At 33.1% G+C, this 27364-nt stretch overlaps 1 long non-coding RNA gene across 1 annotated transcript; it reads left to right on the top strand.

Annotated features, from left to right (window-relative positions):
- Positions 1–109: 109 nt before the first annotated feature.
- Positions 110–22358, top strand: LOC143076682 (uncharacterized). The gene is made up of 4 exons (XR_012978753.1): positions 110–207; positions 6137–6337; positions 21642–21711; positions 22275–22358. It is a non-coding gene; the product is annotated as an uncharacterized LOC143076682 (long non-coding RNA).
- The last annotated feature ends 5006 nt before the right edge of the window (positions 22359–27364 follow it).

The following is a 27364-nucleotide window of genomic DNA, read 5'->3' as shown; positions in this document are numbered from 1 at the left end:
TATTCTGAAAGAATTTTTTTAATGTAAAACGCTCTACCACAATAATACACCATATTTCAATCTTTTTTTTTTTTAGAACCAATAATTGAAAGTACAAAAATCCAAACATAATTCAGAACTGTCAGTTACGGAAATTTTAAGTATCGTTCATTATTGTAGGTAGTGTTAAAACCAAGTGGGATGATGGAAGTTTCAGCGCAACTCAAAGTAAGAAAATATTTATATAATTTCAGTCGGTTGATTTTATGAATTAGAATGAAATCATTTTCTTCTGAATTGTCTGCCCATCGATGGCGTTTAGGTTAAGTGTTTTGTGTGATTTGGCGGTTAAATCATTCGGCACGACAGGGTCTACTCGATAGGTCACGTTAATTTTTACATCCATGCTATTTGATATTTTGTATCATCCATTAAGAGATATATTGGTTTACAAATGAGTGTGTGTATTTAAATACTAGTATATGTATATATGCTGACTTTTCGTACTGATTCGTAATTTGTACACATAAAATTGAGAATGGAAATGATAAAATATTTATAAATGGTTGTTATTAAACCAGCCCTCGGCTCTGTCGTGTGGTATTGCACTTTACTCTTTTTTGTTATTTATTAATATGATTATTATCAGTGGTTGTGATATATGGGTGTTAACGGAAGAAAAAGATAATTAATTTAGAGCTGATGTTGTCACTGTATATCATCGCCACCGGAAATTGGGTACTAACGAAGCGGAGAGAAATAGAAAAAAAAGTAAACAAGTTAAGAATTCATTCAATTTAAAGCATTTCCACTCATGTGATGAGGGTGCCGCTTAAGAAATGATTTTCTGATATATAATTCTTTAGATTATTGGGCCGATAAGTACAAAATTGATAAAAGATTTTGTGTAATACTCCAAAACTTGCCACTTGGTACCGGAAAATTTCGAGGTCGATCGTCCTCTGTCGCCCCATTCTCAAGATACTGAACTGTTTTTCATTATTTTTCCAGACACGTTTTTAGATTATTATAGTGTGGCATCATATTTACAGAAATTTGTTGTCAAAAAGATGTATTTTAAAGAATATAGACCATAAAAATAAAGTCTAGGGTACGGCAACTTGCTCGTGTTGACAAATTTACTGTATGGCAACTTGTTTTCAGCTGTACGGCAACTTGCTAATTTTAGAATAGTTATTTACCGTCCTTTCAAAGAAAATAAAGTATTAAGTTCAAATATCTAAGGTTGGGGGGGGGGGGGGGGGTACCCTTTTATATTAAACTGTTTTTATCCTTTTCAAGGTTTTAATTTGTTTAAAACTGTTATTTGACTGATAAATTTTAAAAACTGTTAACTGTTTTCGACCCACTGTCTGTAATCGTTTTGTTAAAATTTGCAATGTTGTTAACTGTTTATTTGAAATTGAGATTCCTGTTATCTGTTACTTAATACTTAAAGTGTTCACTGTTTTTGACATTATTTTCTCTGTTAACTGATCTTAACTGTTATTTACAAGAATCACATTAAAATCTGCTGTCCATCTCTTTCTTTACGTTGCTTCCGCAAAAGAGTGACATAAACAGCATATATGTAACTGTACATGTCTTTAAAAAATCTTTGAGTATAGTAAATCCTTGATTAAATTGAGAATGGAAATGAGGAAAATGTCAAAGAAACAGAAGCCCGACCAAATAGAAGAAAAAACCCAACGCAACGAGAAAATTATGCACTAGGGTGGGGTGTCAGTTCACAGATAGGAAAAAAACTTAGAAATGACACTCATAATTTTTAAACACCCTCTTTCCCTTTCTTCCTAATAAATAAGGCTTACTATTTGAGTTATGCATGTGCATATTTATGGAAAGAGAATCGTCCATAGATTTGATTTCCAATAGTAATAATGGTGAAATATAATCTTTTTTTTTTTGTTTAACCATGGCAACAATCAGCATTTATTTGATACCAAATATTGCAAAATAGGGGGTTGAACATGTCACACAGATCTCAAAAATTTGGTCAAAAGGAAAATTTCAATCAATAAGAGTGATACCTTTCCTGAAACCATAGACATATATCTATCAAAAGGTAAAAAAAAAAATCATATGCATTTCTGCTGTTTTTTCCATAAAATTGAAAAGATCGAGCGTCAAATCTTTGTTGAAAAACAATACAAAATTTCTAAATCTATGGCGGTACGGATAGGAACGTATTGACGTTCAAACTGAAAAATGTCTTATAAAACATGCTAAAAACAATCTAAGTGTTCATATAAACCCACTAGGAAGGCTACATTATTATTCAACTATCTAAAAATCAACTCAATTGTACAAAAACTTTCATATTTAGAAAATTCGCCATGGCTATAATGCGAAACTACACTTGTAACTGTGTATTGATATACCTGAAGCTGTCTCCTAAGTGAGCAATCATTTAACTACAAAAAGGGGGTAGAAGTTGAATGTTTGTTTCTTGAAACATATAAATGAACCAAAATTTAAAAAATGAAATAAATACAAGACTATATACAAATGTATAGCAAAGGTTACGGACTCAAGTTGGGTCATGCAGGTGCAACAAATGCGGCAGTGTTAAACATGTTTAGGGATATCTCATGCCCCTCTTTATACGTCTAACCAATGTAGTTATATCTGCCTTCTATTTGTAATGTACCCAAAACGTTAAAAGGAAAGGCCACTTCTTATCCAGCTAAAACTCTGGTCAGTCCTATGATGAAAATAATTCAGATGTATATGGAATGTTTGATAAGTTATATTGACCCAGAGTACCTGGACGGAATTGTGAAAAATAAATTACCTTTTCAATTTGCAATTCGTAAAATAACTGAACAGTGTGGCCTGGTAGACGAGGCCGAAAAATGAGGACTATAAGGTTCTCAAATTGATGTCAAATTTTCTAGTCTAAGACTTCAGAAATGTAAAGATGGACCAAGGCTTTTTTTTTATATCAGATCAGAGTTCTTAATTGGGACTTGGAGATGAAAGAGCGCTTCAACTTGTGACACCTTACATGTTTTTTTTCTGATTTATACACTGGTTTTGATGATTTAAAATAAAAATCAGTAAACCTTCGTAATTCCTTTTAATAAAATCATGTAAGCAATGAGTCGTATGAATACCCTGACTGAGATGTAACCATAATTTATAAGAGCCCCCGCCATAAAAAAAAAAACAATGTTCGCGCCCTATTCACTCATTCTATCTGGGTGTTACATTTTCCTACGTCATGACGATAACCCAAGTTTGCTACGACTGATGACATAAAACATTTACTAAACAATATACATAACCAGAAGAAGCCTCCCTTTTGCTGTTTGAAGCATTTTCGATTATTCATGACATAGTCCTTTTTCTTGGAGTCAATCACTCCGTCTGCTTTTCCATCCGTTCAATTGTCTGGCCATGTGTCAATAAAAAAAAATATGGTACTTGCGTGTGTCTTCTGAAAATTAGTCAGCTTTATAAAAGATTCCTTATGGAGCTTGGCATTTCTGCGACTTTATACAGTGGTTTTCAAACTTTTGAATACATTGAAGATATGCACTTGCCCTTTTCATTGCTTTTGGGTTCGTTTGGAAAAAAATGTAAATTAAAGTTGCTGTTAACTCTTATCAGCATTTAAAATTTGTTGTTAACTGTTTTTGCCAAAATCGGGGTGTTTTTAACATGTTAACGGACCCCTCCTCCTATCTAATTATGCATTAGATAAAATGCATTAGATAGAAACACCATTTGCTTGACAGCATTTAAGATGTATACAAATGAAATTTTTCAAAAAGAAACTGACAAGAAAATTAATTCGAAATGCAATTCACGATTTGTTTCTCTTACTTTCGATGAAAACAAAGTCTTTTTTTAATTTTGTCTGTCCGAATTCTCGATCCTGTGGTTCGGTGGTTGTCGTTGCTTCATATCTATCTGATTTGTTGTTTTCATAAATTGTTTTGTTACACTGTATATGAGTTAGGCCGTTAGTTTTCTTGTTGAGTCCTTCCACATTTTTCTGTCGGTGTTTTTTATAGCCGACTATAAGGTACGAGTTTTCGTTGTTGAAGGCCGTACGATAGCATATAATTGCTTGCATACACTTTATTATATCCTGATGGATAGTTATCTTGTTTGCTATCATACCACATCTCCACTGTTTTTATCTATTAAAAAAAAGCCAGCACCAACAAAAGATGAATGGACGGTTTATTTTATTGAACTTACACAATTTCAACCTAACAACAGATAAGACAACAGTCGTTAGTAGTATAACGATATATAAATGTATTCAGGATAATATGGTTGAAAAAAACCTTTTTGTACAAAATCAAAAAGCGGTACGCAACGAGGCCTTCTGAACTGAATTAACGGCATATATTTAATAATATTTGATAAGTAAGACATTTGGTATATTTGTAAGCCTGTAAAGCTTTGCTATCAACAAAATATCGTCACTTGATATTATCTAAACAGCGATTAATTTCCTCTTAAAATTATAATAAATTGCAAGACGCCGTACAGACAAAAGTTGTTATTTTGCAATTCGCCGTACAACGTCCTGCAATTCGCCGTACAACAAACAAACAATGTTTTTGTCCATATTCTTTAAAAACATGTTTTTGACAACAAATTTCTGTAAATATGATGCCACACTATAATAATCTAAAAACGTGTCTGGAAAAATAATGAAAAACAGGTCAATATCTTGAGAATGGGGCGACAGAGGACGATCGACCTCGAAATTTTCCGGTACTAAGTGGCAAGTTTTGGAGTATTACTCAAAATCTTGTATCAATTTTGTACTTATCGGCCTAATAATTTAAAGAATTATATATCAGAAAATCATTTCTTAAGCGGCACCCTCATCACATGAGTGGAAATGCTTTAAATTGAATGAATTCTTAACTTGTTTACTTTTTTTTCTATTTCTCTCCGCTTCGTTAGTACCCAATTTCCGGGCGATGATACACAGTGGTTGAAGTTCTTTTAAATGGATTTTATTTTACGCCATAAAAGGAAATGTGGGTTAAACATACCTTATATTACACGATACAGAGACGATCACTGTGTTGAAAGGATAGTGATCACTGTAGACGAACTGATTTCACTGTTTTAACCGGAGGCTCTCAAGGTCTCAAGAAAGTATAAAAGTGTAATCAGTGTTATACAACATGTCATGGATACATCAAAAGAATATTTTAAGTTATCCATGTACTATCAAACGAATTTTATTTTCTTCAGGAATCATAAGATTTTTTGACTGATTACGGATTTTAAAACGTCCAGTAACAAATATTACATTTCAATTCATAGTAGCGACATAACATGTTAATGATATATGCATATATACTACTTTATATTAAACCAACACACTGAGTCGAACTTTGATATTTGATCTGGGTAACAGTCTTCACACGCAGATACTCCACCATACTCGAGAACATTATTCGGACTCGGGTGTTAGGTTTATTTTTTCACTTAGTCTGGTTAAGATAATGATCCCCGCTACAACAAGGCAATCAAGCGTTGGACGGTTGCGAATGGTACAATTTAACATGTAAACATAGGAAAATATTTTAATTATGTAAAATAAGTAGATGTGGTATGATTTTCAATCTGACGACTCTCCATCATGCAAAGACCAAATGAAGTTATAAGTGATACTATTAGAACAGAAAAAACCCGAGAGTAAGTAAAGTATGGACACATACATGTATCAGATCGGATACAAATAAAAAACAAACAAATAGAATGAACGGTATATAGCTAGATCGTAAGTGTTACTTTGTTTAGTAAAAAGGGAATATAGTATGGTTGAGACTATCACATAAATCGTTACTATTGTGTCATTTGTGAATTAAGGATTTTATAATTTTATCACTCGATTGCTACTCTTTATACTTTAATCTTTCGACACAAAAGACGTTAACACGGGCATGTGAAACTGGTCAAATTCACGAAATAAACTTTAAAAAAAAAATCAAAACATTATCTCTCAACAGTCAAATACGGTTTTTAAAAAGTTGAGCAAGCCTCGCGCTTTAAATATTGAAATTTAACCGTCTCGAGTGGAGAAATATCGTAATACACTTGTTGCAGTGATAGAATCATTCTATAGTTATCATTTTCTTCCCACTTTATTCTTAAAAAGGAAGCTGGCTTGCTGTTCAGATGGGACACGCACAAGCAGGGCAGTGGTCAGCGCCTAACATGGGAATGGCATACAATGGACAGTGGCCAGCTGTAACTGACGTACAGTGGGTATTTGTACCGTTCTATCAGAACAATGTAGGAGTGACGTCACAACGTTCTACTGTCCATAAATGGGATGATGGGAGTACGACTACTCATGGTAGGCATCTTTAACACAAACATTGTACTAATTATGTTTATTTTTAGCATGCACCAGTGCTGACACATTATAGAGGGTGGTAAAGGGTTATTTTCGTGCAACGTGTTTTGCCATTTTTATTTCACGTGCAGCCGTAAAAAAGATTCGTTATACACCGTGTTTCGTAAATGGTAAATAGATCAACGTTCAAGACATTTTAATTGTTCGTTCATCGTGAAAAGGCAATTCTATATCGTTTTCTTTCGTGCAGATACTTATATATTATCATTGATCATCTCAACGAGATTGATTTTCTCGCCTGAGCCGGGACGGCGAATGCAAAAAATGCAATCGAGTTGAGATAACCAAAGATAATCTGTTTATCGATATTTTACCTAATATGAGGAAGGCGCTACCTTAAATGCCAGCTTTGTACTAAGACAATGTCCTAAATAAAGATTAGGTTGTTGGTTGTTTAACGTCCAGTGGCAAATATTTCATGCATGTTCAGAACGAATGTCCTAGGCTACATTAATATATTGTTTATGTCTAAAATAAAATTATAAGTTCAGATGGAAAATGTGTAGGGAACGAACATTGAACTTGAAATGGCATGAGGGGTAATGGTATTTTTCCTGAAAAAAATATTCTGATTCCCGAATTGATGAATAAAAAATCTATTCAAGCATACGACAAAAAAAATATTTTGATATTGACCAAAAATGATTTTATCTTTCAGAAATGCAAAATAAATTGAACTTTTATATATCTAAAAACATAAAACTTCCCAAACCGCACATGTAACTCCGTACACAGTAGTTTTTAAGGTGATAATAAGGCTGTATTTGCCAATTTGTTATGATATACCTTTAAACTAGTGTTAAATTTTGACTAAATAAGTTTAATTGATAGCGCTGAAGGGCTTTCGTAAAAAAAAAATCAGACTCTAATAAACAAACATTTGTAATTCTGATCATCGTCAGTTTGTGAGTTCTACATCAATTTTTTGTACTAATTAACCCCTGTCAAAATGCAACCATGGTTGACCATGGTTACCATCGCTAACCATTGATAACCATGGTCAAACCATGGTTGACTGTGCTGAAAACCATGGTTAACCATGGTTAACCATGATTGTGACCATGGTCAACATCTGACCATGGTTGACCATGCTCTATTTAACCATGGTTAACCATGGTTTTCCACGTTTGTGACCATGGTAAACATCTGACCATGGTTGACCATGGTCAATTTGACAACCATGGTCTAATCAACCATGGTCAATTTGACAACCATGGTCTTGCACCTGACCATGGTCAACTTGACAACCTGGACCATGGTGAATAAATATTGATCTGGATTATACCCATGGGAATTTATAACAAATTGTAAATTACTTTGAGACTTTCAATATTAAAAAATCGTGCTCGTTTTTTCAGTGGTACAATGACAATGTTATTGACAATTTTTAATTTCTTTCTTCCCAAGAGGTAAATTGTGACCTTTCATGATTATTTCAATAACAATATATTCTCTACATTTTAAAACACACATAAACTGAGCAGTAAAGCTATAGTGGCAGAGAATGCTATTTACAGTCGGGTCAAATTTGGGACTTACAAACTTTTACAAACTGGAAGTTGGAACTTACTTTCGGGTACACGACAACTCGTACTTTCGGCAAGTCGTACTCAACCAACTCGTACCCTATTTTTACCAACTCGTAACCATGTTTTATTTGATATTATTTATCAAGTTTATATGCATAGTTATTGTAACTTTCTTTCGTATATCATTATATAGCAAAATACAAATAAAAAAACAACTTTCATTGTTAATAAAATTCAATCATAATTGTTTTAAATAAGCTTATAAAATGCTAATCGTTATAATCATTAGTATTCCTTAGAATTGATTGTTTGAAATTGCACGGCAATTTATTTGATATGCACATTAAAATAATTATGAGTACACAATATGCTAATCAGTGGTCATTAGTGGATAACATACCTACAAAAATAGAATGGATTTGTTAAAAGTAGAATAAACAGAGAGAAGTAAATGAAAACAAAAAACCGGTATAAGTGCGGCACTATGAACATCAAAGGCCGTTGAGTTATACTTAAACAATCACCATCCTCACCGAAAAGAAAATGCATGGCTTAAACGTTGTAAAAACCAAGCTTAGAGAAAAAATATATAAACTATGGTGAAATGTATGATCATCTTCAATTGCAATCATGGTTCGTCCACGTTGTAATGTATGCAAGAAGACTGTTACGATTCGACAAGATGCTCTTCAATGTGACACATGTGACAACTGGCAGCATCGTCTATGTGAAACTGGTAAGTTGATTTATGTTTTACTTGTTTGTAGAAATTAAGCCCACTACCTTAAACATTCTTTAACCATCGTAATTGTGCTGTGTATTTGCAAATAAACAAGGGCCATTTCCTAAATGTTATCATATCTTTTATCTTTTTAAAATTGAAGTATAATTGTGATTTTATATATATCCTTTTATGTAGTCAAATATATAACAGAAAAAAGTATTATGTTGTATTCCACATGTTCCATGCAGACTTTCGATATATAAATTGTGTATCTCAATAATATTTTCCCCTAATCCTGTTATTTGGTCCATGTTTGGGGCCAATAAGAGTATATATTTCAAAAAGCTGTATTTGTAGGACCCTTATTACTATTATTAATAGCAACAAAGCCTTGTAAAAATGTCTTACAATGTGTGTGTAAATATTAGTGATACTAGTGTTTTTTTTAATACGCCTCTCGTAATTCTTCTAAATATTGGCTTAATTTTTATTTTAACTTTTATAATAATTGAGGTCAATACGTATATAAATGATAGTAGTATTGTGATGAAATATGCATTTTAAAATATAGTGCAAACGTACATGCAGAAAGATTAGATCAGGTGTGAAGTTGTTTTGATAACGGTTAATTAATGGCACGCTTCGTGTGTGAATAAGGGCCGATTAACTGGTAATCGACATGCTTCAGGTGTGAAACAATGATCAATGATCAATTAATCACCGGCACGCGAACTGCAATAAATAATTTGTGTATTAAGGTTTATGTTTAAAGGCTGTGGATTTTCTATAAAAATCTTGATTTATTTGCCACAAAGACCAAAATGACACAGAAATGAACAACTATAGGTAATCGTACAGCCTTCAACCATGAACAAAACCCACCCATACCTCATAGTCAGCTATAATGACCAGTAAAACAATTCAAACGGAAAACGAACTGACTGCCATACTTATATAAAAAAAAGAACAAAAAACAAAGTGTTAACACATCAACAAACAACGTGTTTATCGCAATATTCAGTAAAAAATCTCTTCAAATATTCTAAGGATCGAGCACACCTTGACACTTGAGGATTTTTTTTTCAGATACAAATCCTATCAGTAGATAAATCAGTAGGTAAATAATAAAATATGAAGCATTATAATGTTAAAAATATTTTCTACTAACACGAAAAAACTAAGACATGTTCAACGCAATGTTCAGTAAAAAATATCCTTTTCATATTCTATGGATCTACCTCAGGGTGCACTGGGATACTTCAGGGAGTTAAAATATCCATATCTACTGATATAAACGTAGAAAACTTATATTATAATTCTACAAAAATATTGGGTACGACTTAGTAGAAGTACGAGTTGGTAGAAGTACGAGTTGCCGAAAGTACGAGTTGGCTGAGTACGAGTTGCCGAAAGTACGAGTTGACATGTATCCCTTACTTTCGATCAGTATTCCTTGTTTTTTAACAGTTGTACGCTGTCATTTAACGATGTATTTCTTTCTTCCAAAGACGTAATTTCTGACTTTCTCTCCAAGTTCATAAATCTGCCTTTCTTTATCATTATACGGCATATTTTAAGAACTTGAAAACATTTCAGAGTGATATCTTTAGTCTTTATTGTTTATGTTTATTCCCCAACCGGAAACACATGCGACGTCATGATCAATTATTATCACCAACCGTTAACAATGATTCACTCAGTGCGAAACATTTAAATGACTTGGAACAAACGTCACGTGATCTCAGTAAAGTTATTTCGCGCTTTAAAAATCAAGTGAAGGATTTGATGTCCAGTGTTGTCACGTAAAAAAGATTTGTTATCAGATAAGTACATTCACAGGAAATCTGTTTGATATTTTGTTTAAAAGATGTAAAAATTGTTACAGTATTTGATTTGGCTTTCATTAATTGAACACATGCCACCTGAAATGGGTCTTTAAATTTTTTTTGTCAGTGTCAGTTATCCATATCAACATAAATTTTATATTTAATTGTTTTTAATTCCAGGTGTAACTGATAAAACTGTGCAATATGAAAATTTTGTCAATGGTAAAATAATTTACACAATCATTCTTTTGTTTGAAAGGTAAACCAAAAAAAAAGGGGGGGTACAATTATTTGTTTAAACAAAAACATGTTCATAATGTTTATTTTGTTGGGTGTTTATATTATTGAAAATTTGCAAAAGAAGATAAAACATTTTTGATCCTTAAAATCTGTTATTGTATACAAATTATCAAGAACAATTGATTCTTTGTGGAAAATTTTATGTTCTTGCAGGTGGAAACTGCTTTGCATTTTATGGATGAACATTTCTGCAAGGGTAGCTTTAAAGAGTTTCATGCAATTTAGCATTTGTTTGTAGTCCTGACACGAAAAGGAAGAGAAGTATACAGGCTCCATAACAAGTAGACTAACTGTTTCAAGATAATTGAAGATTGATTTGACAAGAATGTAAAATGGCCAACCATGGTTTAATGGAGATGGTTGACCATGGTTGACTCATTAATAACCATGGTTGACCATGGTTGGAACCACGGTTGACCATGGTTGTAACCACGGTTGACCATGGTTGACCATGGTTCTAACAATGGTCAACCATGGTCATTAAAACCATGGTTAACCATGGTCGGCCAATTAACAATTTTGTCAAACCATGGTCAACCATGGTCATACAACCATGGTTGACCATGGTTAACCATGGTTCTAACCATGGTTCAAACTGCACACTGACAGGGGAAGAGTCGGTTTTATGTTATTTTTTGCATATATATTTTTTTTTGTTACATGTACAGGATGTAGCTTACTTTTCAAGTTTTTAAATGGCAGCAAAATAAAATTGAGAATGGAAATGGGAAATACAATTATTTTTGTATGTGCCTGTCCCAAGTCAGGAGCCTGTAATTCAGTGGTTGTCGTTTGTTTATGTGTTACATATTTGTTTTTCTTTCATTTTTTTACATAAATAAGGCTGTTAGTTTTCTTGTTTGAATTGTTTTACATTGTCTTATCGGGACCTTTTATAGCTGACAATGTGGTTTGGGCTTTGCTCATTGTTGAAGGCCGTACGGTTACCTATAGTTGTTAATGTTTGTGTCATTTTTGTCTTTTGTGGATAGTTGTCTCATTGGCAAACATACCACATCTTCTTTTTTTATAATACATGTACAAGCATACAAAAGTAATCATGTCATATTTTTGTGTCATAGTTGTTTTCAAGAAGACACATTTGGTTTCTAGACAATAACTTGAGTATAAGTGAATGGATCTCTATGAAACTTTAATACACAAAAGGAAGATTAGAATTGATTTTGGTACAACATTATTGGGGAGGGTTCTTTTTCCAAATTTTGGGGTTTTCTTCCAAAAATTACCTTATTTACATTGATTATACTCGTCTAGTATTATATATAGATGCAACAAATAGTGATTTGGCAGGAGATGCACTCAAAATAGGGTATTTTTTATTTAATATTTTATCTGTAATTTGTGCACTTTTCCAATGATATGTACTTCTTGATAATGTCTATGTGAGTATCATGATGAAGAAAACATATTTAGTAAGTATATATTCACAATTGACCTGCTCAAGTGCACTGCAAAAGGATCTTCTTTCCCTTCAATTCCAAAAATTACACATGATTGTTTGTTCTCACAGAAACACATGAGTTATTTGGTAAATAAAACACTTGTCATTGTTTGAAACTTTCAGTAATAAAAATTTAGTTTAGCCTGTTTGAAAGTTTCACTGATTATGAACATTTTTAACAGAAAATGTACAAAACACTTGATAAAATTGCATTATCTGCAGAATTATTGATATCTTTCCTCACAATATATTCACAAGTACATTAGAACTAACATATTGTCCATGCTATTCTGATCTGAGTTTTTATTCATACATATACTGGCATGGCTGGTGCTGTTTTAAGTTCTCTTCTTTTTCTGTTTCTTGAGAAGTATTTGTTTAACCTGTTCAGTCACTATAAAGTGTTACAATTCTTATTTAGACGCAACACATAAATAGTGACCAAAAAGGTACTGCTTTCACATGAGAGAAGCTAGAAAAAAAATTAAATGTACACATTTTCAATATTTTTTTAGGACTTACTATCATATGAAATTAAGGAGATATGTAGTTAGAGACTGCTGCTGAATAGAAATATGTGGGTTCACCTGATACCTGTTTTTAAATTAGTCCATATTGAAGTTTAAAGGATCCAAAATTAAAACATGTTTGATTCTAACTGACATAAATATATTTTATATGCTAAACATACATCTGAGGTTGTATCAGGCTATGCATGGCGAAGCATTTTATTGCCTTTAGGTTTGTACTTTTTTTTGTTTTGGTCATGAAAACAAATTTGTAGTTCTGTTGTGAAGTTGCTAACATGAGAATACCCAAATTGCACCTAAATTGTCAGTTTTTTACCAACTTTTTTTATGTACCAGACAAAAGTTTATTCTATGCTAATTTTGTAGACTATCCTTGTTTACAATATAGATACACCATTTTAATTTTGAGTCCATGTAGAGTCATTGAAAAATGGGTTTGAAATTACATCTAAACAATCCATGATACTGTAATGAGGTGAGTACCCAAATTCCATACATCATTACATGTATGGTTACTTTCAAATCCTTAAAACTGGGATATAAACATAAATTTTGTTTTATTTCTTTAAATATTTCAAACAATTTGACATTATTAAATACTTTAAACTAATTTTTTTTAAGAAAAGGATGCTGGTAACAAATTTAATTTGCTCATTTTAAAAAGATGATAATAAGATAACTTCACATGGTGAAAGCAAACTTAGTAAAATTTTTGAAGGGTTTTTTTGACTGAAAAGGTGCAATTTGGTTACTGAGTATAATTTTGGTACTGTGAGGTTATATAACCATAAGTGTGTATTGCTAAATAGGTTGAAATGTGAACCTGATAGTGATATAGCGATAAAGTACTTCGGTAGAGTGAAAATGTTTTGATCAGGTTTAAACTGATGCATAAAATATGCAGGCCACTGTTGCAGCTTGAATTTTAAAGGATGTAGCCCACATACTTCCAAGTAACATGCCCTGTATATACCTATCAAAGTTCTCATTTTCATGGGTTAAAATAAATCCATCTTCCAATAAAATCCAATTTTGGACAATATGGGAGCATACAATATACAGTAGTCAGTTCTAAATGTACTACTCAGACTCAAGTCTCCTTTTATGAATAAACTAAGAGGGAGAAAACAAAACAGTTTCCATCTCCTGGGACTGTACATTCCGGTCCTACTAAAAAGCGCCCGGGAGCGCCCGAGAGCGCACGGGAAAAGAAAAAGCGCCCGGGGAAAAGAAAAAGCGCCCGGAGAAGGAAAATTAGCGCCCGGAGAAGAAAATTATAATACATTGTATAATAATATTTTCTAACAATATGTTTTTTCCTGAAAAAAAAATAGTCATTGCTTAATTGTTTTGTCCTTAATATAAATGGGGATATGTACGATGCTACATTTAAAGTGTTGTTGCACTTTTACATTTTGATTTCAAAATGGTATATTAGTAAGTAAATAAAAATAAATAAGAGTATATAGAAGAATTGTACATGTATAGAACTGCTTCATTTGCTGATTTATTATGTGTAACTCTTTTAATTTTGTTTAAATCAATATTTATCAGTGAAATTTAAGTTGTGTTATACATTTTTCATTTTGATATCGTTTTTGAAAAACATGTCTTTTGATGTCGATCTTACATATAAATCTTCCGCATAAACTGTGATCCAGTAGTGTCTGTCTCTCGAAACATTATTTATATATTATTGTTAAAGTTGAAACATTCATACTTGTTTATGTGCTTTATTACAAATGTCTATTATCTGAATTTGCAAAATACTTGTCTAAAATTAAAAAAAATTAAAATGTTCATAACTTTTTTCATCGACACAAAATTGTCTCATGCCAATAAAATATTTTTCATATTTTCCCCGGGCGCTATATTTTCTTCCCCGGGCGCTTTTTCTTTCCCCCGGGCGCTTTTTCTTCCCCCGGGCGCTCCCGGGCGCATTTTAGTAGGACCCGTACATTCTGTATAAGGTGTGACATAATCATAGAAAAGATTTGTTGAGATTTTGCCAAAGAAGTACAGAATTAGAAGATTGTGAATTATTTGAATATTTGTTTGTGTTCTAAACTTTTGTTAAGTTTTGAATTAGTCTGTGGGCTACCATAGGATCCAGAGGGGGCGGTCCGTGGGGAAAAAATGTTGATTATATAGGTAATCACTGAAGCCTGAAGCATGACTGGAGCACCCCGTCAGCGCCCCCCCCCCCCTTTTATGAAAAATGCTGGATTCGCCCTTGACTCCATGAATAACCGTGACAACCAGTCAACAGTATAATTATCACTGTTCCTTGATTTGGGGAATAATGTGGCAGATGAACATTAAGTAGTCGTGGTCAACCAGTGCACCGTAGCTTACCCCGCATGCCGCATGGCCATTATAAAAAAAAAATCCGAAATGTATTGCTTGCGGAGTTCTTTTCTGTGTTCCCATGCCTGGACGGAACTTTTACACTAAATATGTTATCGTTAACTGAGATTGTGTGACTTTTAAATGAAGTACCTGTGATTTTTAGGTAATTTGTTTTGACTTCACTGATAATGGAATGTTGAAGCAGACGAAACATGGCGTCAGATGTTGTTGTCCTCACTTCGGTAATTTCCGTGGTACAATTAAATTTAAATAAGCTTCACAAGTTACAAAAGTTTCTGAATTCTTGTTTTTGCAAACAAATAGAAATTCATGTCGTATTAAACATTGAAATTTTTCCGATCTGCCCCGTTTTTACAAGATCGCGTTGAAACGTTAAATTTGGCCGCCATTAAAAAAAAAATCGTACGAGATTTAACGAGAGTGACGAAACTTTTCAGATGGGTCGTCTAGAAAGAGTTATCGTTCTTTGTCCCAAAACGATGCTTCTACCATAAGTGCCAGCATAGCTGGCATATGACGAAGTTGTCAATTTCATTTCAAGTTCGTTAGCAACGCCACGTGCCTCCTTAGTTTCTAGCGATAATTTCCATCTCAAGCGAGTAGCATGATATGAAAAACTATCACAAAAGACCAAAGGATAAATGCACAATTTTACGCCCTTCATTATATTTTACATAACGTATATAAAAATAAATACAAACGAACGCACAAATAGAATAATTTTTTATGTATGAAAATTGTCGTTTGTACAACTTAATTTCTTCGCTATATATGAATGATAAATATAACCGCAAATAGAATAAATGAACTATTTTGTTGCAGTGTTTGTTTTTCTGTGACAAAAAATATTTTATGTGTTTACAATGTAACACGTACATGTATTTTTATTTTTAATGGCGTTGTTAGTTTATGTTCGACTTGTAAATTTAAAAATCACATACATTCCCTCTGTTCATAAGATATTAAACTTTTATACTGCACTCGTTCTATTTGAGCAGTCAAAATGCGTTGACTGTATATTTCTATGTCATATACAGTCACTGACCTGATATCACTTGTCCTCATGAATATCTAAATAGAAGTTGCCGAAATAAATTTTAATTATTCATACGACCTCTTCAACCTGTTCTTGTTTCCAATGCATACATGCAACGATGCGTTGAACGACTCAACCTTGTTTCTTTTGCAATTATTGGAAAAAAATATTCAGTTTGTTAATATTTTTTGTTTGCAACCTATAAATCATTATGTTTTATGCTTATGGTTGATATTTTAGTCCATACTCAAAACGATTTCGTTCACTATCTAGTGTGGGTTTCAACAGGTAAAATGAATGTACATTTCATTGTGTTAGATAGATATAGGAAGATGTGGTGTGAGTGCCAATGAGACAACTCTCCATACAAATAACAATTTAAAAAGTAAACCATTATAGGTTAAAGTACGGCCTTCAACACGGAGCCTTAGCTCACACCGAACAACAAGCTATAAAGGGCCCCAAAATTACTAGTGTAAAACCATTCAAACGGGAAAACCAACGGTCTAATCTATATAAACAAAACGAGAAACGAGAAACACGTATATATTACATAAATAAACGACAACTACTGTACATCAGATTCCTGACTTAGGACAGGTGCAAACATTTGCAGCGGGATTAAACGTTTTAATGGATCCAAACCTTCTCCCTTTTTCTGAAACAATAGCATAACATCACAACAAAGAAAAACATACGATAAAATATCAATTGGCAGACTTAACTCAATCAAAAAACGTATGATTAAACAATGAACGAATAAATTTGATCTGCGATATCTGAATACAAATGCACAGTTAATTAAATATTAGAGACAAACATTCATGACCAAAAAGCTAACAAACAAATTCAAAAACAGGACATGACTGAGAAATATTTAACCAATCAATGTTCACTTTAGAAAAAAACCGTTTTTTTTATAATCTTGAAGTTTATACAAATGTTGTAAGAATAAGTGAAGATATTACAAATAATCAAAGCTGGTGTACAGACAAGATCCGTATAAATAAAAAATGACAAAAAAGCATTATAAACAGTATCAACAGGTCGAATTAACAAGAAAATACGATTTGAGAGTACTCGCAGTTACTGACAGCTAGTTAAAAGCCAAAACCAATTAATAATAAAAAAAACATGCATCAGAGACTAGAATCGACTAAAACACATCACAGGGATTTAGTATTTTAACGTCATTAATAGTCAAAGAAGACATGACTTGTGCAATGCCAAAAATAAATGTATCGACAGGTAGTAGTATAGTGAAGAGCGACTTCTATAGAAATAAAAGTTAACGTGTCTGTGTCTCTATACATCTCGCCTCAAAAGATAATGAAATTTAGTTATGTTTTAATTTGCTAGTGACAATATCAATATTAGTGCCAATGTGAACTATATTCAGAGATCTTATTACAATATCGGTACGATAACCCTTACTTATAAGTTTGTTTAAAGGTTCGATGAGTTTACAAGGATCACATAGTGATTTCCTCGCTTTAAGTACAATATTACCATAAAATTTAGGATGTGAAATACCATTTTTAATAAGCTTTCTACAGGTATAGCCAAATTTACTAATCAAATCTTTGTATCTATGAAAGAATTTAGTAAAAGTTTTAAGTAATTTATGGTTGTATATTTCTCCGCGAGCATGATATGAGGCCTTTTTAAAGGGGATGTTCCCTAATATTTAAATCAAATAAATAACCTTAACGCATAAAACAACAATTGAAGATGTTTTTTTAGATTGCAGTATAAAGACAATAATAGTGCATTGACTTCGGCACAGCCTCGCATTTCCCCGTTTCTAAGCCTCATCCTTATATTGTTGATATGTCAAGTCAATGCACTATTATTGTCTATGAATCAGGTTGAAGTAAGCCGGCATAAGAAAGTATATAGGATAAATACAGCCCCCATGCGATGAATATATTATTATACATTACAAGAAAATATTTGATTTTTAAAACATGGTTCAACGGGAATTAACTCCGGAAACTTTCTGTTTTAATTATTTTTTTACTTTTCACTGTAGATACAATATATATATATATATATATACATGTATATAGTTCTCTAGCCGAAGCATCTCTTAATGCCCGCGTCACACTGTCCCGATTTTTATATACGATGGACACCCGAATGCGAAAATTGTAAGTTCGTACGAAGTTGGTCCCGATCTCGTTAAAATACCAAAAAGTGACCGAAGCAAGTACGATGAATAACGAAGTCTATACGATGGTGCCGAAATTATATACGATAGCAAAAGATGGACATACGAAGGTTAACCGAAGACGGGTATTTAGCTTCATATCTCAGCCGAAGCCTACACGATGGATCACGAAGGCTACACGATGGATTACGATGATGGCGCGATGGCCATACGATGTCTAAAAGATACGAACAGAATTTCGACAACATATCGTTTCTGTACAAGTCTGCCATGCATGGCAGGAAATCGATCTTTTTGTCTAATTCTTATAAAACTTAGTTTATTATTCCCTCGCCTACTACATGTAAGTTGCGTGTAGATAAAATTGTTACGGACACTCTAGAACCAAAATGCTCAAAACTTGGTATGGTGTTACTCGTTAAGAATATCTTAAGGCTATTGACTTTAAAGTTCAAACGTCAAGGTCACAGTGGCAGTTGTAATACAAGGCAATATCACCCTTGTGGACACTCTAAAACAAATATGCTTCAAACGATTTTAACCACATTTGGTATATTGTTCCTCCTTGTAATGATCTGACATTTTTTACGTTCACGGCCAAAAGTCAAGGTCATGCAGATGGACTTGTTTTTTCTCCTTGAAATAGCATAATACACAGGAAATTGGTTGCTCATTTTTTTACCTGCTGGTTCTAAAGACAATATTAAAAGTATTTCCAGTTACTGAATGTTTTGGTTGATTTCTAAAAAAAAATAGTTTATGTATAAAATATGCATATTCAATTTACCATTTTCTGCATGTGTCATATACAAATATAGTGTCCATATTTGTCCCCAATATGTTACATACGAGGGGATGCCACGCCCGGCATTACCTTGTTTGAACTGTAAAATGTGTGCACTAGTCTGAATAATCACCCATAATTATGCCCATGTTTTTAAGATCTATCTTAAAGGTAAGGTAATGGGTTCGTTGATCCCTTTTATTCAAAAAGAGCTCTTTCCAGGAGAATATCATAATAATATAGACAAAAGGAAGGATGTGGGGAAAGCAACAAATGCGGCAAAATATGACATATAGAAAACAAAATGGTTATGGAGTAAACATTCGTGTGACAACAACTCAGACGATACATAAAAAATCAGAATAATGAAGAAAAAGTTGGTTTCCCTATATACGTGTACCTGCAGTGTTGGTGTACGAGGCGCGTTTATGATTTTCATTATGTTACTTGATATGAAAAATTGACAATAAATAATATTTTACTTGTAAAAGTAAATCCTGAGCCTGTAATAGTTGCTCTTCTTGTTCCATTTGAATTAATAGAAACAACGATGTCGCCTTTCTTGTTCTCATAGAATCATATGATATGAGCTCCATGTTTTGTGAACGTCTTTCTTAACTGTCGTATTAGACTGACCAGTGCATATCGCGCATGGCACTTTAAATGTATTTTAGCGCGAAAATTAACTTACATTTAGCTGGATTTATTGCCGTCGTAGTTCCATCTTGTCGCCTTCTTACTTTTATTCGATGGCAACACGACCGGATTACGAGGTCTTCACGAAGTCGTGTTGCCATCGTAAGACCTTCGGGTATATACGTGATTCATTCGTGTAGACATCGTTATGTCAAAACTGCCCGATGGAAACGATTGAAAGACGAATGCAATACGATGTGCACAGATGCATTCCCGGTGACATTACGATGGTGAGGAGGGTGATACGAACTCAATACGAACCGTCAACATCGGACGCACCTTCGGGGATTTTTTAACATGTTAAAAAATTTAGAACCCTTCCCGAAGTTGTCCCCGAAGGCTAGAAAAAGTGGCCGATGGTTCTACGATGGTTAAAGAAGGCGCTACGAATAGCCCGATCTGGATACGATCAGTCCCGATTTAGAAAATTTCCATTATCGTGTTGCCATCGGCGTAAAAATCGGGACAGTGTGACGCGGGCATTAGCAATTAACGTAATTCCATGCCTATCCCTAAAAAGTAAAATTTAAAAATCAATTGGTATCTTCCGTCTCTCTACACCAGATATAAAAATTGAATCAGGTTGAAACAAGCACCGTGTGTCATCAGTACAGCGGAAATAGGTATTAACCAAGCGGGCATGATCGATATTGACCTTATAACGTGACGAAAATCTTGGTTTTGCTTCATCAATATTAAATGTACATTTCTGAACATTTAAAATTCCTGCTCCCAAGTAATTTTCGCATCGATTTTTTCCTATCTGTAAAATAACTTTGATATTCTTATAAGAACAATTAACTTGTTTATGTGCAAATAGTTGTGAATGTCAACACTAACTTTCAATTTTGATACAGTTGTCAAGACATTTACATGTTTTATCTGAAAAAAAGCTAATACAGGGCAAAAGTAATAGTTACAAATCATAAACCTACCTGTGATTACCCATTCCTTATAACTTTTGGGGTAATAAATGAGTATGAAAATAATGTTTTTGTGTACGGTGTACAGCAACTTAACTATGCACCGTACAGAAGGATTTATGTGGTCAGCTAAACACCGTACACAACTCTCTTTTCGGATTAAAATATCGAAAAATAACATATGTATGAAAGATTATTAAACCAGCTACACTTATTACACACACACACAGTGGCCTTCTATCAGAAAAATAGTTGCAATGAGTATAGAATTATATCGGACGAGACGAGCGCCAACTTCTTTGATCGTTAATCGTTATTGTTTTGGGGAAATAATGAGACATCTCGTATCATCAAACTACGACCAAATAAATTCTTAAAACAACAATTATGTTTAGATTTAAGTAAACATTCATATGATGTGAACACAACAAAGATTTTCGTTACCGTTTAAGGTCAAAATCGCTCACGTCCGCTTGGTTAGTACGATGATACACGGTGTACTCCATCCCGCTAAGAAGATATACATGTACATTACCAGAGAATTTTTGATTTTTAAAACATGGTCCTTTATAGCTTGTTGTTCGGTGTGAGTCAAGGCTCCGTGCTGAAGGCGTTACATTGACCTATACTGGTTTACTTTAATAAATTGTTTTTTTGGATGGAGAGTTGTCTCATTGGCACTCACACCACATCTTCCTATAGCTATCAACGGGAACTAACTAAAAATTTCTGTTTAATTTTTTTTTTTAATTTTTCATCGTAGATACAGTATAGTTCTCACCGAAGCACCTCTTAAGCAATTAACATAATTCGATGTCTATCTTCAAAATGTAAGACATATCAAAGTTTTTTAACTAATGCATTGAAAAATTTACATTTCTTGGAATTTTTTAGTTACAGGAGCGGCGGCAGTGGCAGCGCCAATAGCACGTGCAAAGGGTGGAGATTGATATACCAACTGTCGGTAAATAGCATTCAATGTGTTGGTAGGAAACTTTTGAAAATAACAAATTGAATTAATAGTTTATGTGTAAACCTTAAATTGTTTCTCTTCTAGGGGCTAAATCAAATGTTTGCACAGGTCCTAAGTCAGGAATGATCAATCTGATTTTCTCGTTTCTCGGTTTTTGTATATAATAGATTAGACCGTTAGTTTTCCAGTTTGAATGGTTTTACATTAGTAATTATTGGGTCCTTTATAGCTTGTTGTTCGGTGTGAGCCAGGCTCCGTGTTGAAGGCGGTACATTGACCTATAATAGTTTACTTTTATAATTTGTTATTTGGTTGGAGAGTTGTCTAATTGGCACTCATACCACATCTTCCTTTATCTAGCTTTGTTTCAAATGGTTAAGTAATCAGAAGACTTAGTCTGGTACAGAAAAAGCTGTAAAAATATGAAGAAAACCAAATGACTCTTTGATATGGTTTAGTAAATATTGATATTCAGTTTGGTACTTTAACTAATCTATAATTAATTGAATTTACATGTCATGATTTATGTTAATGTATTTTTTGCTACTTTTCAGGTACTCCTATCATGCATATTGCATGAAACATCGGAACTAAGTTGTTATTCATCTCAGGAATATGTGCAGGGATTTACGTTATTATTAAACTTCTTATCAAATGAATGATTTCTTTCACATCAGATACCAGCTGCCTCACACGACAAAACAAACAAACAAAACAGAACAAAACAAAACAAAACAAAACAAACAATCAAAACAGAACAAACAATCAAAACAGAACAAAACATAACAATCAAAACAGAACAAACAAATAAACAGAACCAAAAAAAAAAAATCAAAACAGAACAAAACAAACAATCAAATCAGAACAAATCAAAACAAACAAAACAGAACAAAACAGAACAAACAAGCAAATCAATCAAAATACATACCGCGCCGAAGTACGTCCATTATTCATTTTTCATTATTCAAAATTCAATAATGAATTATGAAATAGTTCATAATTTTACTTTTCAATGTTAAGTAATGAATAATGAATAATTATGTTTCAGTATTCATGTTGAATAGTGAATAAGAAACAAAAATGACTGTGACACTATATCCCGTATCTCTGAAATCGACATTTTGGTGTTATCTAACGCATATTCAAATTAACATATATCAGAAAAAAATCAAACCTCTTCTTTTTTAACTTTAATTATTGATGAAATTAATTTTGGAGGATGAACTAGTAAGTTTCGCTTACTATTTATTTAAGAAAGTGTTGATTCAATGCTTATAACGGTTTTAAATGGGTTCTACAGAATACATTCAAATATTCAATTCAATATGATATAAAAATATTTATTATCAACTTATATTTTAAGAGTTATTTGAAAGTTTCTGTTGAGGTAATTATTCGCTGGATTATTGTTCATTAGCTTGAGTCTGGTTGTAATTATATGTGTTAATATATGCACTTGTACACAAACACAGACTTGTCATCAATTTTGTTTATGACAAACATTTTGGTAAAGTCTCTATTAAAAGACATAGCACCAGAACGAGTGTCAAGTCCGTGGTTTTTGTTCGGAACCTCTTCCGTGGTTGTCCAGTCCAAAGAGAGTCGATTGATATTTCCTGTCCTGTTTGTAAAGTAGATATTTCCCTGTTGATCAGCGGCAATTCCTCTTATCGCTTCATCCTTCGAATAAACGAGTGTTCCATCTTGGTTCATACAGTAAAGATTGTAATCAGTTTTCACTGTTATAAGCTGTGTGACTTCGTTGTACAATATTCGCCAACCAATCGGATGTCTAGAGTCGGGGAAACGTATACTTTGCAAAATGGATCCATCAGTCTTCAGTATTTTGATTCGAGAAAATCCTCCTACGAAAATTTGATCTTTTACAGCAGTTATGCTATAACAATTAAATTCAACATCTACTTTCATATCGAGTGTGAAATTTGTAGTGTTAACGAACTGCACTGACTTCTCATCGGGTATTGTAACAACTGCTGTATCTGTTTCCGGTATCACAGCGACACCACATGGTCTGCTAGAAAACTTGATTTCCGTCTCAAAATCTTTGCAATTTCTGTAAACAAAGAGTTTAGGATGATTGTATTGATAATTGCTCAGCAGTAACTTATTATCTTTAGTAACAGCCACACCGTAGAGTTCGTACTTTACCCCAGACTTGAGAGTTATTTCCCTTTCCTTCTCGAATCCTACAATTCCTCTGGATTTATCGATAAAGATTTGTGCTTGTTGTAATTTCCTTGGATTATCATTCCACTGGATTTTACATGGTCTGGTCGTAGTAACTAATTTCCAAAATAGTTCTGGGGACATATTTTGGCTTTCTTCCAATGTTACGTTAATTTCTTGAATGTTGGATATCATATCTCGAACTTTGTCCTCGAATCTTTGTAGATTAATGGCCTGTTGATGCGGTCGTATAAAAAGTAGCATATCTAACCCATTTTCCTCCAGAAAGCAAATGTTATTCTCACTTTCCTTCAATCTTGTCGATAACTTTGATATTTCTTTCCTTTCCTCGTTGATAACAGACTCATGTTTCATCTGAAGAGATGTTAATTCGGTTATCATTTCATTTTCTAAATCATCAATTTTTTTCACAGGTATTTGCGCTTTTATTGTAGCCAGACGTTGGAGTATATCTGCCTTCTGTTTTGTAAGGGAGTCAATGTTTGCCTCCCTGTTATTGTTTAACTGCCCTAACACCTTAGTAAGATGAATAATTTCTTGCCTTATATCGGTCAATAATGCAGATCTTTTCACATCTTTAGATGCAAGTTCTAACGACATTACATTTTGACATGTTTTATGGTTACTAGAAACGCATATTCCACAACATAAAACATCATGGTGTATACAAAAAAAATCTATTGGCATTTCCGGGTGATCATTGCAGTTTTTCCCATCAGTAGACATGGTGGAGGTTGTCGATAGAATAATATCATGTGATCTGAAATCCTTTGTAAGGACGTGTAAGTTTGCGCAGTCGTTACATATATGCCCTTCGTTGTTTGTTTACCTTCCGCATAGCAAGATTCATTGATGTCATCTTTGGAACTCTGAAAGATTAAAGTTAATTACTATTGATTATTGATGATAGACGTGATAAATCAATGACATAGGGCTTTACCTTCTGCTTTTTTTGCTTACAAATTTTGCTTTGTGAAACAGCGTTGCATGACACTGGGACTTATAGATATTGTACAAGATGACTTGTTATTTTAGGACTAATAAACATATTGGTCCAAAATGACTTGTTAAATCGAAGTAATGAACACCAGTATTTTCAGTGCATGTATGTTTTAATTAAGCATTCAGCAGTGTTTAACGGAAAGTTCTCTAATTGGCATTCATACCACATCTTCTTATATCTTTTTACAAACTGGTTTCTCCCCATTTAATTGTGACCAGAGCCTTGAAATTCAAACGGTTACTTTCTCTGAGTAAATATATACAGTAAATATATCAGTAATTCTTATCCCGCCGACAGAACAGACTATATGCCAATCTATCGATGGTGCACGTAGTTGTTCATTGACTATTGTTTGAGCAATTTATGGTTTACATTGTAACACCACAAGAACTAAGTAAAACACAACAAACACATACTGTACGTTAAACATGAAAATATTTAAACGGTTATTCTCTTTATTAAAACTATAAAATGGATCAGGGGCCGGTTTCACGAAGCTATCCTAAGACATGTCATAAGACATATCTTAGGACATGTCTTATGATCCTCTTATGACTATCCTAGGACAAATCTCAGACCTCGTCTCGAAGCTGTCTTAGGATCATCTTAGCTAAGACATCCTAAACCTGTCGCAAGTTCTTTAAATTTTCAAATATAAATATGATCTACGGAAAAAAAGTCATGTAAATGTAGTATGTCTTACCATAAATTATTCTAAACGTATTGATTAATATAATGACATAATTTGCAAAATAAATATAAAAAAAATAAAAGTAATTTATATATAAATTATCTTTAAACAATAAATCAATATAAATATGAAATTTTCAATGCAAAATTAAGAAAAAAGAATATAAAATTATGACATTGTTTTGGTACAAGTGAGTTGAATTCACTTTCGACTTTATTGGTTATAAAAGGTTAAGAGATGATATCGTGCAATTTTTATATCAATACATCGAATTTTCATTGTTGACAAATCCTGTTATCCGTCATTGTATATATATTTTTAAGCAGGAACAGGAGAATAGAAAATTAGATAATAATAAGATATTTTTTTTCAAAATTAATATAAAAAATGAGTGTAATTTATATAAATAAACGTATAACTATCCTAAGACCATCATAAGACACCTCTCGCGTTGTCCTAACTTTATGACCAACTTTAAGAGATGTCCTAATTTAGGACCGCTTTGTGAAACCCACTTAGGACTAAGATATGTCTTAAGACCATCCTAAGACATGTCTTAGTCCTAAGACAGCTTCGTGAAACTGGGCCCTGGTATTCATGTACAGTTGCAATTATTGCAGGAATATCGAACACATTGAACAAATTTTGTAAGTAGTTTTACCCTGACAAACTTTTATAATATAAAATATTAAATTTACACCGTTTGAGCCTCTATAGTGCAACAAGTTTAATCTTATGACCCCAATTAAAATACATAAGCACGATGTATAACAATTGATCGAGTTTATTTCGGGTTAACTCAAGCACCCTCCATTTGCTCATTTGAATGCCTGTAATGCAGTAGTTGTCGTTTGTTATAGTATATCATGTATATCATTTTTAGCTCACCTGGCCCGAAGGACCAAGTGAGCTTTTCCCATCACTTTGCGTCCGTCGTCCGTCGTCTGTCGTCTGTCGTCCGTCGTCCGTCGTCGTTAACTTTTACAAAAATCTTCTCCTCTGAAACTACTGGGCCAAATAAAGCAAACTTGGCCACAATCATCATTGGGGTATCTAGTTTTAAAAAATGTGTCAGGTGACCCGCCCAACCAACCAAGATGGCCTCCATGGCTAAAAATAGAACATAGGGGTAAAATGCAGTTTTTGGCTTATAACTCAAAAACCAAAGCATTTAGAGCAAATCTGACTTGGGGTAAAAATTTTATCAGGTCAAGATCTATCTGTCATAAATTTTCAGATAAATCGGACAACCCGTTGTTGGGTAGCTGCCCCTGAATCAGTAATTTTAAGGAAATTTTGCTGTTTTTGGTTATTATCTTGAATATTATTATAGATAGAGATAAACTGTAAACAGCAATAATGTTCAGTAAAGTAAGATTTACAAATAAGTCAAAGACCGAAATGGTCAGTTGACCCCTTTAGGAGTTATTGTCCTTTATAGTCAATTTTTAACAATTTTCATAAAATTTGTAAATTTTTATTAACAGTTTCCACTGAAACTACTGGGCCAAGTTCATTATAGATAGAGATAATTGTAAGCAGCAAGACTGTTTAGTAAAGTAAGATGTACAAACACATCACCATCACCAAAACACAATTTTGTCATGAATCCATATGCTTCCTTTGTTTAATATTCACATAGACCAAGGTGAGCGACACAGGCTCTTTAAAGCCTCTAGTTTGTTTTTCGTTCATTGTTTTTTTGCATAAACTACTTAAAAATCAGGCCTTTAGTTTTCTCG

The sequence above is a fragment of the Mytilus galloprovincialis genome, chromosome 5 (assembly GCF_965363235.1).
Source record: "Mytilus galloprovincialis chromosome 5, xbMytGall1.hap1.1, whole genome shotgun sequence".
Classification (NCBI taxonomy): Eukaryota; Metazoa; Mollusca; class Bivalvia; order Mytilida; family Mytilidae; genus Mytilus; species Mytilus galloprovincialis.
The sequence above is the reverse complement of the archived record's forward strand: the minus strand, read 5'-3'. Positions and strand labels throughout refer to the sequence as shown.